Source organism: Lemur catta, chromosome 14 (genome assembly GCF_020740605.2).
Source record: "Lemur catta isolate mLemCat1 chromosome 14, mLemCat1.pri, whole genome shotgun sequence".
Lineage (NCBI taxonomy): Eukaryota > Metazoa > Chordata > Mammalia > Primates > Lemuridae > Lemur > Lemur catta.
The window spans coordinates 2,147,951-2,163,119 of NC_059141.1; the positions used below are offsets into that span (position 1 = coordinate 2,147,951).

General features: G+C 52.2%; 1 long non-coding RNA gene across 4 annotated transcripts in view; it reads right to left on the bottom strand.

Annotated features, from left to right (window-relative positions):
* Window positions 1-15,169, bottom strand: part of LOC123649801 — a 35,545-nt gene that overhangs the window by 18,210 nt on the left and 2,166 nt on the right. For 2 of the 4 annotated variants that reach the window (XR_006739143.1, XR_006739142.1), the window contains exons 3-4: window positions 14,624-14,757; window positions 4,159-4,290 (exon numbers count right to left, since the gene is read on the bottom strand). This is a non-coding gene — a long non-coding RNA (uncharacterized LOC123649801). Of the gene's footprint in view, window positions 1-4,158; window positions 4,291-6,298; window positions 6,369-10,357; window positions 10,369-14,623; window positions 14,758-15,169 lie in introns of those variants that run through there. The other 2 variants (XR_006739145.1, XR_006739144.1) reach the window with 2 other exon arrangements.

The window sequence follows — 15,169 nt, forward strand, 5'->3', positions numbered from 1 at the left end:
GGATGGGGACAAGGGACAGGACACCCAGGGCCGGCACCCCCACGCTGAGGACAGGGCTTTAAACAGGGAATGTGCACCCTCGGTGCTGCTGGACACCCAGGTGGCCCTGTGAGGTGGGCTGCAGGTGGCAAGCCCAGGGACGACAGGGTGGCCAGATCCAGCAGGGGGACAGCCTGGACCAGGGCAGCAGCAGCAGAGCAGAGCAGGCTCCAGGGGGACAGGGCGAGCTGACAGACTGACAGTGGCAGGAGAGAGGGGCACGGCCACCCCAGCAGAGACAGCACAGAAATCCCCGCGCGCCGCCCGAGCGCCCGGCAGCTTTTCCACGCGAGCTGTCCAGGCGCCCTCGCGGGTGCAATCGCCTCGGTCCAGGGCGGACACGTCTGAGCAGAGATGTTCCCGCTGGATGGGGCAGTGGGGGGCCAGGAGCGACCCGGCAGTTTCTGGGGAGCCACACTGCCTCCCCGAGACTGCGGCTCCCGCCTGGAAAGCGCAGGCAGCGAGACTCAGGGCCCGTCTTCCCACAGGGCTCGCAGCAAGAGGAAACGGGGAGGTCAGGGCTGTGGCAGAGGAAGGGGGACACTGGGGGGGCCCGGCTGTGGGAGGACAGAGGGGGCTCACACGGCCCACGTGCACCCCAGCACTAGACACAGAAAACTCTGGAGAAAGAACGCTAGTGTGGTCTACACACCAAATCCTAACCTAAACTCCGTCAATGTTGGGTCTTTTCAGAAGGTTCTACATTCGCGAACTCCGGCAATTAGAAGGAAAGAAAGCGAGGAGGAAAATCGCCCGGCTCTTCCTCCCACCCTGGTCGCTCCTCCGTGCTGGGGCCAAGGGCGGAGGGGGGAGGAGGTGGCCCCCACCCGCCCGCTTTCCCGACAGCGCTGCTGACCAGGGGCCGTGGCGGGGGCCGCGCATCCCCTCGGCTGCAGCCCTGTCCTACCCCCACCCCAGAAAACAGCAGGGTGGCACAGGAGGCCGCCGCAGCCTGGAGCATGGAGCCCCGCCTGGCTCTGGGAGCCGGGGCCTCGGGGGGCTGCAGGAGCCTCCAGTCCCTCTGCAGTGGGGAGCCCGCCATCTGCTCTGCCCACCCCTGGGGATCACTGCGAGTTTCCATGAAACGAACAACGTCTGCACATACAGGAGTTTTGGAAACAGCATTGTGCCGCCCCAGTGTAGAGACCACTCGTTTTCAAGCACGGAGGATTTGCTGAAGCTTCTTCGGGCTCCTGGAGTCGGGGGGTGGGGGGGGGCGCCATCCTTCCTTAAAGCAAGCCAGAAAATGCCGGAACAGAGCAAGACCAGCGTAAACATCCTCAGACTGAACCGGGCCTGCAACCCCAGCATGTGTGCGTGCCGCCCCCGCCCCACCAAACTGCAACCCCCTAGAAGGCAGGGCTGTTCTTGGGGTCTCCTGCATGGGAACCCTGTCAGAGAGGGGCAGAAACAAACGTGCAACCCTGGCCCGTAAATCTCACCGTCTGGAAGGCACTTTTCCGAGACAGGAACGCGTAGCGGCTAAAACGCCTGTTAATAGTGATCCATTGGTAGAGCGATATTGATCATCAGTGAGGCTGGTGGGCATCCACCGGGAAACACAAAACCCACGGAGCAGCCTGGGAGGGCGAGCACCCCCGCGGGCCCGACTCGGGGGACAGCCGGCCCTCGAAACGGCCGCAGTGATGATGAACATGTATCGATTGCCTTAGTGCCTCGCCGCAGCCCCAGAGCACTTCATGCACTTATTGGAAAGTGCCTGAAACCAAATTGAAGACGGGCCGATGCGGAGTCTCAACCCAAACATTAAGAGCATTGGAGCTTCAGAGCAAATGCAGAGAGACAGTGGGTCTTCAGCCACCCCCGGGGCCAGACACTTAAGAAAGACGCTTTGCCCTGCTCTGCTCAGCAGCTGCGAACGCCTTGCCAGTAAAACTGAACGGGAGAGGTTGGCACCTCCATGCCACGGGGGAGCACTCGGCTTCGGGGCAGGAGAGGAGTGCTCCGCAGATTCGGCCGCGCCGGCCGCACACTGTGCCCTAAACGCGACGCACACACGAGCTCCCTGGGGAGCCGGGACCTTCTGGGGGCCCCCAGCCCCTGGTGTGGGTCTCGGGCAGGCCCAGCCGTCCCCTGGGGTGGGCGCTCCGCAGCCCTGCCGTCCGGGCCCCCGGGCACGGGCATCAGGGCACCCAGCAGGCCGCCGTGGAGACCTGCCGGGGAGAACAGGATGCCCAGGCTCTCAGAAAACAAACGTCTTTCTCAAGCCTCTTACTAGGAAACCATTTCAAACTTACAGGAAAGTTGCAAGAACAAAAATAGCTTCACGGACGCCCGCCCGCCCGCCCGCCTCGGGTTCCGGCACTGTTACCAGTCCCCACCAACCTCCCTGCCCACCTGGGTGCATTTTCTGAGCCATTCTGGGGGAAGTTGACCACGTTACGGCTTTTCACCCCAAACACCCTCCCGAGTGTGCGCCTCTGGAGAGCGAGGGCCTCGATCCTGGAACCTCGGCTGCGGCAGCGCCTCCTCCACCACCTGCCTTCCAACCTTGCCCCCGACCCTCGGATGGCCGTCAACGATCCTCCCCTTTCTAGTCTGGGCCAGTCTAGCAACAGGTGCCGCGGTCCATTGCCATGTCCCCCCAGTCTCCTTTCACCTGGAACATTCTCACCATGTGACACTCTATTGTCTGACGTTGACTTTTTTGAAGAAAACCCAGGCTTTTACAATGGCGAGCTCACCGCAGCTGCAGGGCCACAGGGAAGTGCTCACGTCTCCCACGGATGCAGGGACCAGGCCAGCCTCTGCCCTCCCGCTGAGGCTGCATCACGCAGTGCTGAAGGGGTCGAGCCTTCAGGCGAAGGTGCCCCCGCAGCAGGCCTGGGCGGCTGAGGCCACACGGCTCTCTGCAGTGGGTCCTTGGCCACTGCTCCATGGCTCGCAGACTCATGGCGTAGACCAGGGCTGGGAACCTACGGCCTCAAGGCCACATGTGGCCCTCCAGAACCTCAGGTGTGGCCCTTCCACCGAATCTAAACTTCACAGATCAAATCCCTTAATTAAAAGGCTTTGTTCTGTGAAATTTCAGTCAAAAGGCACTGTAGACAGTGCCCCCTGGAGGTGTGCAGCTGCCTGTGCAGCCAGGGACAAGTGAATCCTGGGCCAGAGCACGCCCACAGCCGGGCAGACCAGCTCCTGCCTGGACCCCCGAGCCAGTGCCAGGATGCGGAGCCTGGGTCACGCTCGCCCAGGGCCACCCAACAAAGACTGACGTTCAAAGTGATGTCGAAGGAGTGACTCGAAGAAACAGGCTGAGGGGAAGGGACAACAGTCAGAAGCCCCGTGGGCCTCCTGTGCCATTCTGGGGATGGCCCCCCACGGAGCCCAAGCACAGGTACCTCGGGGGCTGGGCAGGTCCCAGAGGACTCCAGGGAAGCCCAGGTGAGTAGTGGCTTCCTCACCCTTCTCCTGCCTTTGGAAACACCTAGAACAGAGAGAGTTGGGGGTGGAATGAACAAGAGGAGGATGAAGGAGGAAAGGGCCTTTTTGCGGTGTGGGGTTGTGGACCAAAGACAGCCAAGGCCACTGGCCTGGCCACGGCTGGGCTGCCTCAGCACACAGGACACTCAGACCCAGGGTCCTGGTCGGACAAGGACCCACCTCTGAGCAAGACCAGACTCCAACCACCAGGACTGTGTGGAGGAGAGACTGAGCAGCCAGGCTGACCGACCAGGACAGGGACGCTGGTTCCGTGAGCCCCGTCCAAGCCTTCTGGGAGCTGCACTGCAGGTCACAAGGTGGCCCTGAGGCCACAGGGGCTGGGGAGATTCTGAACGGCATCCTTCCTCATGCTCTTTAGGAAAGACCCTTTGAAAGAGGCGCTGCTATTAGATTTTCAACAGTGCCCTTCAGGAGGAGGAAGAGAGTGAGCAGGAGGGACGAGAGGGACAGGTGCTCAGAAACAGGCCCAGGGCAGGGTGCGTGGCGAGGGCAGCAGCTCTGCTGGGGAGCCCGGGGGTCCAGGGCGGCCAGTCAGCGAACACACGCCTTGTTCCTCAGGATGCCCCCAGCCTGCAGCTGTACACGGCACGAAACCCCGAGGGAAAAAGGGCTTTGGCAGCTCCACTGGGGAGTTGTCCTTTTAGGGTTTCATACCTTTCTGAGCCTTGTATAGACAGATGAGGCACTCTCTGGAAGTGATGTCCCTCCTGCATATTCTGTGACGTGCAGCCAGAGAGGGTGAAGCAGAGGTTACAAAGAATGACGACATTGAGGCTCCATCAGCCCCTGGAAAGACCAGTAAAATTAGCAAACATCTCGTGTGGGTGACTGTTTCCTAAGATTGCCACAAAAAGTCTTCCCACGCTCCCTTTGCATGTGACTCAGCCACAACTATTGTGGGGACCGTGTCCCCTTCCCTTGAGTCCGTCTGCCCTGTGACTTGCTTTGCCAACGACAGGACCTGGTGGAAGTGAAGCTGTGTGGGTCCCAGACCCACCTCCACACACACCCCTGCCGCCACCCTGAGGAAGCCCCCCGGAGCAGGGAGGCACGTGGAAGAGCGTGGCAGTGCCCCGGGTGACAGCAACTGCACGTGTGAGCGAGGCTGTCCTGGACCCTCCCGCTCAGCAGAGGCTTGAGATGAACACACTGCGTGAGCAGGAGCCACCCAGCCACCCAGCCACCCCACGGAACTGTGAGAAACAGCAAAGCATCGCTATTTTAAGTGCTGGGGTTGTTTGTTGTGCAGTGATACTAACTGAAATGCAAAATTGGGGTGCTGCTGTGACAAATCCCAACACGTGTGGCACTGGTTTTGGACTCAGGCCCTGGGTGGAGGCCAAAAAGGCACTGAGGCAGCATTGGGAGAACCGTAAGGAAATGACTGCCAGAGGCTGGAGAAAGAGTGACCTAAGTAGGGACAGAGCCACAGGCAAGACTGTCGCCATCAGTTAACTGGGAAAACCCAAAATGTACCTAAAGAATTTGTAAACATGGATAAAGATATTTCTAGGTAGAATGTCGGAAGTGCCAATTAGTTTCCTATAGCTGTGCAGGAAAAGATACAGGAAGAGAGATGAGTGGAACACACACACTCTACTTAGTTTGCAAGCAGAATTTAGAGGGAACAGAGAAAAGTCAGGACTAGCTTGTTGAAAAATAAAAGTATTTCACATTTTCAGTTTCAACAGTCAGCAAAATATTCCTAAAGGAACAAATAGCCTCAGAGTAAAGACTGATTCAAGGCTGGCCATGATAATCCATGGGGTACTGTCTTATAGGAGCCTGAAATGTCCAAAGTAGAGAGATTCATAGGAGACCCATAAAATTTTTAAGAGAAATGTATTAATAAGAGCACCAACAGCTTGGACTAAAAGAAGATGATAATATTCAAAACTAAAAGACACTCCTGGGCCTCCAGTTTTTTGTGGGCCAGAAACAGAGAAAGCTACTCATCTTTAAACATGGGCCATTTCTGATGGAGAAGGATGGACCCTCACAGAGCAGAACAAGAGAAAAACAGACTAGGAAGCCCCTCCCGGGAGCAGAACTGAGCCTTCGTCCAGGACTCTCTCCTGCATCTACCGGAGTGGGCTCTGACTACCTGGGCCTGGAATTGGAATTGGTACAATCCAGTGACTTTCATGTGCCTCACATTCCTCCTCTTTTCGATGGGAGTGACTGTTGTGGCCAGCCTGGCCCTGTTTGTAGGGTGACTTGGTTTGTCAGTTCATAGATCTCTGGATCAAGGAGCGTCACACCAGAAGAGCCACGTATGTATGTCCAGAGGGACCAGATGTTGATCACGGGACCCTGGACTTTGAGCCTGAGGCTCCAGTTGGGATGAGAATTTTAGGCATTCTGGGATGGGGGAAGAGTCAGGTGCATGAGTGAAGAAAATAAGTAACGTGTGGCCAGACTGTGGAGTGCGACAGGTGGTTTCACGACCACAAAGTCTTCCTTTGCAGAAGGCACAGCCCTTCGCAATGAAACGTCGCCGCGTCTCCCACACATTTCTCAGGCGTGTTCAATCTGTGCTGGCCTGTGACACCACCTGCCTTGGTTAATATGGCAGAAGTGACACTGTGTGCATTTGGAGCCCAGGCTTCCACTGGCCGTGGCACTCCTGCCTTTGCCCCCTGGGGATGCTGTCCTGAGACCACCACAGATGGAAGTGTGTCCAACCGACAGGACGAGGAGAGGCCACGGGACAGAGAACTGAGGTGCCTCAGTCAACAGCCAGTAACAAGGGTGAAAGCTGTGAATGAGGCTGACGTGGACACCCCATCCCTACCTCCCCTGCAGCTCAACGTGGCCACGCGGCTGAGCCCAGATGCAACCAGCAGCAGAGATGCCCAGTCGACCTACAGAAAAGTGAGAAATAAATCACTGTTGTTTTAAGCCATTAAATTTTGGGGTAATTTGATATATAGTAAGAGAAAGCTGCAATATCTGGCATGACTGACCCAATAAAAACAAACAAAAGGGAAACATGAAATACTAATATCAGGAATGGAAGAAAAAAGGGAGACATTTAAAGATCCTAGTGACATTAGGATTAGTAAAGGGATATTGTGAACCTCATTATGCCCAAAATTCAGTAACTTAGAGCAAATGGATAATTTCCTTGAAATGTAAAGCTTTATAATTGACACCAAATAAACAGAAAATATAAATAGCCCTATGTCAGCTTTTCAAATTGCATCTGTAATTAAAGAGCTTCCCAAAAGAAAACTCTAGTCTCAAATGGCTTCACAGTTAATTCTACCAAATATTTGAGGGATAAATAAGACCAATTTTGCACAGATTCTTTCAGAGAAGAGAGGAAGGTGACGATTCCCAACACATTTTATTAGTCCAGCATAATCCTGACATCAAAACTTGAGAATGAAAGAGGAAAAAAATTATAGGCCAGTATCTTTCTTGAACAGAAACATAAAAACCCTCACAAAATTAGCAAATCAAATCCAGTAATGTATAGGAAACATAATATATCATGATCAAGGGAATTTATTCCATCAACTCAAGACTACTTTAACATTTGAAGATCAATTGTAATTCACATTAGCAGAGTGAGAACAACTATACTATCGTTTCAAGAGGTGAAGAAAAAGCATTTAATAAAATTCAACTCATTCATTTAGAAAAGTCTTAACAAACATGGAATGGAAGAGAAGTTCCTCAATGAGATAACAGGCATCCATAAAAACACCACAGCTAACATCAGGCTTTACGGCAAGAGCTGAAATGGTTTCCCCCAAGGTGCGGAACATGGCCAGGTTGTTCAACCTTCCCACTTCTATTCAACGTTGACCTGAGGTCATGACCAGTGGAATAAAACAAGAAAAAGAAATGAACCGTATAAAAATGTCACAGATGACATGACCATGTCTGCAGGAAAATCCTAAGAAAATCCTAAGAAAACTACTAGGACCAGTTAGTAAAGTTTTTAAGTTTGTAGGCTTCAAGCACATACTAAACAATTTAATTGAATCAAGGTCTTAAAAGGAGAGTTTGAGAAACTATCACAGATTGGAGAAGACTAAAAAACTATGATAAAAAAAGCAATATGGGATCTTGGAGTGGATCCTGGAACAGAAAACCAACATTAGTGGAAAAACTGGTGAAATCCCAATAAAGTCTGTAGTTTAGTTACTAGTATGGTACTGTTGTCAGTTTCTTCATGTTGATAATCGTAGCATGGGTATGTAAGATGCTGATGCTATGGGGTCAAGCTGGGTGAAGGCACACAGGAACCTTTCATACTATGTTTGCAATTCCTGTTAAGTCTGAAACTACATTAGAATAAAAAGTTTAAGAACACTGAAAGACAGCAGCGGAGACTCCTTGAATGTTGCAGAAGCAACGCAACGCTGGAGGCAGCGATGGTGGCAGGGGCTCCTCCCCCAGGCCAGCTCTGCCGTCTGCATCTGGAAGCCATTCCTGAGAGCCCAGCCCTTAGAACTCCTTCCAAACACTCTTGAGCTACTTAATCCCCTGTAATAAATCCCTTGCTGCTTAAAAAAAAAAAAAAATCACCGCTAAAACAACGAAAAGCCATAGATTGGGAGAAAATATTCCTAATACGTATAACTAACAGAGGAATCATTTCTGGAAAATATAAACAACTCCTACAACGCAATAATGAGATCACAAGTATAAAAACAAGGGAGCAAAGCACCACGTCACCAAGAAGAGACACAAGGGACCAGGAAGGGCACAGACAGTGCTCGATATTCTCAGCCATCCAAGAGATGCAAAATAAAGCCTCTGTGAGATCTCATGTCACACCCATCAGGGATAAAATTAAAAAGAGTGACAACCCTGATGTTGGGCAACACACATCAACGGCAGAGGTGTAGAACTGTTTTGGGAAACTGACGGTGTCTACAAAAGGTAGATACACAGGTACTCAGCGATCACATTCTACACACATCCGTGGGACATGTGTGTGTGAGTGCCCAAAAGACTTGAACAAGAATGTCTGTAGCAGATTTATTCATAAAAGCCAAAAGATAGAAACAACTCAACGTCCATCAAAAGGAGATGCAGACCCTGTGGCATGTTTTCACAGTGGAATATTAATCAGCGATAAAATGTTCAGGCTTTTGTCATAGGCAGTAACGTGACTGAGTGTCAAAGCATCACGCTGCGTGGGAACTCCGACAGAACAGCTCCTACTGTGCGCTCCTCCTCGCCAGAAGTTCAGAGTCAGAACGGGAGCTGCTCTGGGTGTGGGACCGACTGGAAGGGGAGGGTGGGAGGTTTCTGAGGCGATGGAAAAGTTCTGTATCTTCTTGAGTTTTAACAATTGTGGTAAAATATACATAAAATGAACCCTTTCAACCACTTCTAAGTGTACGGTTCTGTAGCGTGACATTCGCATTGCTGGGCAGCCACAATCCACCTCCGGCGTCTTTTCATCTCCTAAACCGAAACTGTCCCCATTACATTACTTCTCATTGCCCTGCCCAGCCCCCGCCGTTCTGCCTCTGTCGTCTCTGCAGATTTGACTGCCCCATGTCGGATTACGGAGGTGGAGTCACACGCTTTGTGTTTCCGTGTCTGGGTCATCTCCTTCAGCAAACGTTCTCAGGGGTCAGCCACGTCCTGCTGCGGGTTTGAATGACATTCCACTGTGTGGAGGTGCCACATTTTGTTTACCTAGTCACCTGTCCACACACATTTCGTGTGGTTTCCTCCTTTTGGCTGTTGTGAACGGTGCTGCTGTGGACATGGGTGTGTAAGTTTGCTGGAGAAAAGCTCTGTGTCCTGGCTGGGGTGTTGGTTACCCAGGGGTACACATTTTCAAACAAATGCTCCACTGAAAACCCACGGGTCACGCTGTCAGGAGCGTGAACTGCCCGCCCCATTTCCCCCGTGCCCACCATGACAGGCCCTTAGGTGTGGTCTTCCGTCCGTCTGCACCACCTCTGCCCACCCTGCGGGCCACCTCCATGGAGGCCTGGAAGGAGAACCCCCTCCTGCCTCCTCTCCAGCCCTGGGCCAGGGCTTTGTCATTGGCTCTGTGCCCACGTGCCCCACGTGCCCGAAGAGACACGTTTCTTGTGAGTGTGGCTGAATCTTCACAGAGACCTGGTAGTGGCCCCTGTGCGCCACATGGTACTCAGGGCGTGGTCTGGTCACCCAGACCCTGACTCTCTGCAGCGGAGCCCTGGAGACAGCGTGAACACAGAGTGGCTGCGGGGCAGGCCGGGCCTGCGTGTGGCTGGGGACGTGGTCTGTGCGCCCCTCAGCCTTTGGGGCCCCGTGTGGAAAGCGCCAGCCTCCTCCAGCATGTCGGGGCTGACTCTGCATGTTTTTTAAAACAAATTAACAATAGAGTTGCAATAGGCTTAAGGCTTTCTTGCTTTTCCTGAAGAAAGTTCTCTATTGCATTAATAAAGAGAAACAGTAGGAATCGTGGCAAAAATAATAAAGCAGTCGCTCTGCTGGAGAGGAGGGGCTAGAGCCAGCAGCTCTCTGGGGGACCTCTGCCTACTCTTGAGCTAATTCTTTCCTGAAATAAGTTTGATCTGTCTTAAAAATAATTAACACAGCTCACATCTCCGAGAAGACAAATGGAGCGGTAGAAAGTCTGAAGGTGAACTAGCTCTGCCGCTCTGCCGGGCGCCTCCCCCAGGTAAGGGTGGGCCGCATCCTCTGTCTCTGCCATGCACGTGCTGGGTTGGGGTGAGTGGCAGGATCCCAGTGCGCTGGCGCTGGCTGGGGGCAAGGCTGCTCCTGGGGGTGGCTCCTGGGGCTGCGGCGGTGGACAGAAACCCGCCCCGAGCAAGGCCGGCTGCCCAGCCTGCAGTCGGACCTGCCTAGAGGGCCCCTGAGTACCCCTTACCTGGCCAAACCCACCCCAGGCGGGTCACGGAGATTGGTGCTGTTCAGAGCAGGTTTCAGAGCCGCATCGGGCATGGCAGGCTGTTCCTGAAGGCCATCCTACCAGCCTTCACACACTTGCTAATCTTCCTACTTGTTCTTCATGGTTCCTTTTTTCTCCTCCATAAATTGATCCTTAAGAATGGTTAGTTGATTCACAGAGCACATAATTTATTGCTGGTAAATGATATCTAAATGGTATGTTAGGATAATGGATATGCCAGCATTTTGTAATTGTTAATACACGCACATAGAACATCGTCGGTAACATCAAGATACTGTTACCACTAACGCCAACACTGTCAGGATACCTTTGAGTTACTGAACTGTACCAATATTAGGGCTCGATTTAGAAATAGCACTGTATAAAAATTCCAGAGGAAGTCCTTTTTAGTTAAAAATAAAAGTAAAAATGATTCAATATAATGGTAGGTTGCGTTATTACTATAAACCCAGAGAGCCTTTCTTGAGGTTGCAAAAAAGAACATATGGTGCCCATTTAAAATTCACCAACTGCATAGAGAGGGAGGATGGGAAACCATTTACCACAGTCAGGAACCGCTGAGCAGAGGCTGGGCCTGGAGCAGCCGGGGGCCGGGGTGGCTCCACGGGCCTTCTCCGCTGAGCCTGCTGCCCCACGCTGCGGGCACGGCCACCAAGATACGCCACGTCCACACTGCTTTAGGCGGTGACACTGCCAGAGGGGAAAGTGCATGGCATGGTGGGTGGGACAGAAACGAGTCTCAAACTCGATCCATCTACGACCGCCGCAGTTGACAGCATCACCATGGTAGTGCTCAATGCAGCCGACAGTCCCCCCGCTCTTCTGGCCTTATTATTTATTTTGGGGAATGGGACCTGGAAGATGTATTTACTTTTAAGCATATTTTAGTTTTTCAGCATCATCTTTTATCCTTAAACTTCTTTCCTTAAAATTACCTGAAAGACCCTGGGAACTGTCTGGTCTTCAAAGATTTTGCTCCCATCTCCCTGCCTCCTGGAGCCAGCGAGCCCTGGTCTCGTTGGCTGCACCTGTACTTGCCACGCCGACTGCAGACGTGGGAAGACATGGCCGTCCCCTCGGAGAGAGATGCCAAGCTACGGTGGGCAGTAAGAAAGCAGCAGGATTATCCCCACTCATGTCCAGTTACCACCTCCGTCCAGACTCCTCGCGAAGGAAGCGGGCCCAGCGTTGCCACTCACCAACCATGGAACATTCCCAGGGGACAAAAGCCCAAAGACAGTGACACTCAGCTCAGCTCACCAGACAGGAAATTGACTTCGAACATAAGATATTTTGGGGGGAAACACGTTATTTCAAGTTTTGCACTTAAAGTGAGGTCTTATTAAAGCCTTCTATATTGCATTATTTCTCTGTTTACATGCTGAACGGACACCAGTCTTTCGCTATGCAGACTTTCCAGCGTGTGGGGAGCACAGGGCGGGGCCACGAGCCCCGCACACCAGTGACCACCCGCAACCAGCACCGACGTTTTGCCGTCCTCACTCCACCTGCGAAGTGAAATTTATACTTCAAAAGGCACAAATCCTAATGTGTGTGTTTGGCAAATAATAGACAGGTTCACTCACCCACACGCCTACACCAAGAACAGATTTTCCACCACCTCAGGAAGGTCCCTCACGACTCTTCCCGGTTTACCGCACCTCGCTCCGCCCTGGGCAACCATGCTTCCGAACGTTTTCCCAGCACAGATCAGTTTTGTGTTTTCTGGAACATCACATGAAGGAGATGAGCGAGATCCTTGTGTGTTCAGCTCCTTCCACGCAGCACGTCTGAGGCTCACCCGTGGTGTTGCAGTGAAGACAGCTCACGCCTCGCCCTCGCCGAGCAGGACTCTGCTGTGTAGACACGGTACAGCCGCGCCCGGCAGTCTGCGGGCACCGGGCAGGCTGCTGTCAACGCTGGGTCCTTGTGAACACAGGTGCTAACGTCTTCCAGCTTCAGTCTTGTCCCAGGTTGTCTGACTCCCCTAGGTTCTTTGCATTTCTATATAAAACATTTTTAATCATGGCAACGTCTATAAGAGCCTGTTGGGGTTGTGATTGGAACTGTGTTTTGAAATTTTAGATCAATTTTGGGAGAATTGACATCTTAACAATATTGATTTTCTAATCCATAAACATGGTATCTCTCTCCAATTGTTTTCTTCAATTTCTCTAAGAAACATTTGTAGTTTGCAGAATATTGGTCTTACACATCATTCATTCTGCCCCTTCCCAAGTATTCTGCTTTTTGATGCCACTTAATAAACAGCACTGCTTTACAATCTCCCGCTTGTTTACTGACGGCATGTGGGAATGTGATTGGTTTTCACATATTGGCCCCATGTCCTATGACCTTTCAAAATTCACCTTATTAGATCTGTTGTTTCCTTGTTGATTCATTCAGATTTTGTATGTAAACAAGCAAGCCATCTGCAAATAGGGATTCATCTTAATGATTCTGCCTAACTTGCTCCACCGCAAGGCTGGCCCGCAGGGTCCTCGCTGGACGGAAGCGGGGAGGGCAGGCGCCAGCCGGGGGAGACACCCTGCGTGAGCCCCGAGGACGCTGTCCCTGGGCTTCCCACAGACGCCTGTCATCAGATGGAGGATGTTCCTTTCCATTTCAGTTTGCTGAGAATTGTTGCAATGAACGAGTGCTGAATTTCATCACAAGCTTTTGTTTTTCTTTAAACATCTATTAAGATGATCGTATGGTTTTTCTCCTTTATTCTGTTACTATGTCAAATTATATTGATTTCCAAACCCCAAACCAACCTCACATTCCTAGAACAAATCTACTTGTTCATTGCTTGACTTTCTTTGCTAATATTTTGTTAAAGATTTTTTTGCATCTATGTTCATGAAAAATATTGATGTATTTTTGTCATAGTATCTTTGTCCGGTTTTGGTATCAGGGTTATTAAATAACCTTCAAGTTTGCTTTACTGAAATGTAACTACACGTAACTGAAATGGCAGCGCCGAGAGGAGGAAGGGCAGCAGCGTCCGAGCATCACCAGGACGAGCCTGTCCCTGCCCTGGGAAAACCGTTCCAGTCTGAAGGACGGGGGGGACACAGCCGGACGAGGAGGAAGAGGAGGAAGAGTGGGAATGAGCTTGGTGCTGACAAAGGGCTGCCAGGGGCCTGGGCTTCTGCACTCCCCCATCTGTGATGCCTGACCTTGAGTTTAACTGTCTTCTCAAAAAGTTTCCTCTCGTTAGACTTTCAGTTCCCTAGTTACAGTGGAAGTCACAGGGAGAATAGATTTGTTTTTAAGAATTAAATCTAGAAATCTGCTAAGTAGAGGCATATCAGATACTGCCTATAAAATGGCGCTTTCTAGGTGACTGGAGTTACCCCAATTTAGCAGGGTCTCCCTAGCTGATGACACCTGGCGAGGGCCTGCCACGCCTGTGCAGTCTCGCCAGCTACTGGGGACCAGGGGACAGCGACCACGAGAGACACGACCAGCCATGGTTTTAGGGAGCCTGGGGTCCGGCAGGGGCACAGATGAGAGTCAGTGGCCAGGACAAAGGGGGCCACAGCCCAGTGCGGGGCCGGGAGGGCAGAGCAGGAGCAGCAGCCAGCAGCGGGGGAGGGCAGTGGGACGCAGTGACAGACAGGTGCACCACCAAGGACCTTGGCGAGCTGGAGTGCCCTGCGGAATATCACCGCCTCCCCGCCAGACTTGCCTGCCCTGCCCACACCCCGCGGCGTGGGCGTGCAAAGCTGAGGCTGTGGAACGCAGACACCAAGCAACCCACTCGCAGTTGCCAGGGTAACCACACTCTAATATAAATAGCAGAGCAAAATTAATCAGGGCCTGCAACTTGGGTAACTTCCTCGTGCACCAACTTAGCGTCTCTCCGCCGTGTGATGGCGTTGGTGAGCTCTACGCACTTGCCCAATTTTGGAACGTGTAAAACATCACAAGGCCCATTTTACTGAGTACCATTGAGTCCGCTGGTCTGAGCCGCGGTGACCCAGTCCACACGGGCAGATCAGCCCTCGGGTGGCAGGCAGGGACCATTCATTCTGGGGACCCAGGGCATCTCTGGAGAAAGGCAGATGCTGTCAGCTGTGCTCAGCATTCTGCTTCCGGAACCTGGGTCCCATCTTCAGACTTGCAAGGCGATAGATCACAAACATCCACTCTGACCCGTTCGCCCAGTGCCCGCACTCTCTTTGCAGCCTCTCCATCTTTTGAAATTACATCACTGACCTTCTTCCCCACCGAGACGGAAACGCCACTGGGGAGGGGCATCACTGGTCCTGCTCACGGTGACATCCCCGGAGCTGAGAAGAGCGCCTGGCCCTCGGCAGGCATGCAGATGCTTGTTGGAGGAATAAACTCATCTATTGGCAGATAAAACAGCAATTGTTGAATTTTATCGATGGAGGATCCCTTTGAGAACATCCACTTCAATCTGCTAGATAGAGCTGGAAGAACGAGACTTATAGTCAAAAAGTCTGATTCAAACCCCTCCCATTACGAGAATCCATGGGCCTTGGCAAGTTTCAAATCCCAGCCTCAGTTTCCCCACCATGAAAAGGATGTAGCGGTCCTCACCTTACAGGCCTCTGTGGGATTCAGTGAAAGAACGGATTTTAACAGGGAGGGAGAGACTCTGTCCACGAAAATTGTGTGGTAGGTCCAGGACCTCGTGGTCTACTAAGGGAGTGGTTTGCTGGGGTTCAGGTGTGATTTTTGTTATTTAGAATTTTTTTTTTTTTGGTCTTGAAAACCATTGTAAAGGGACTGGAATTG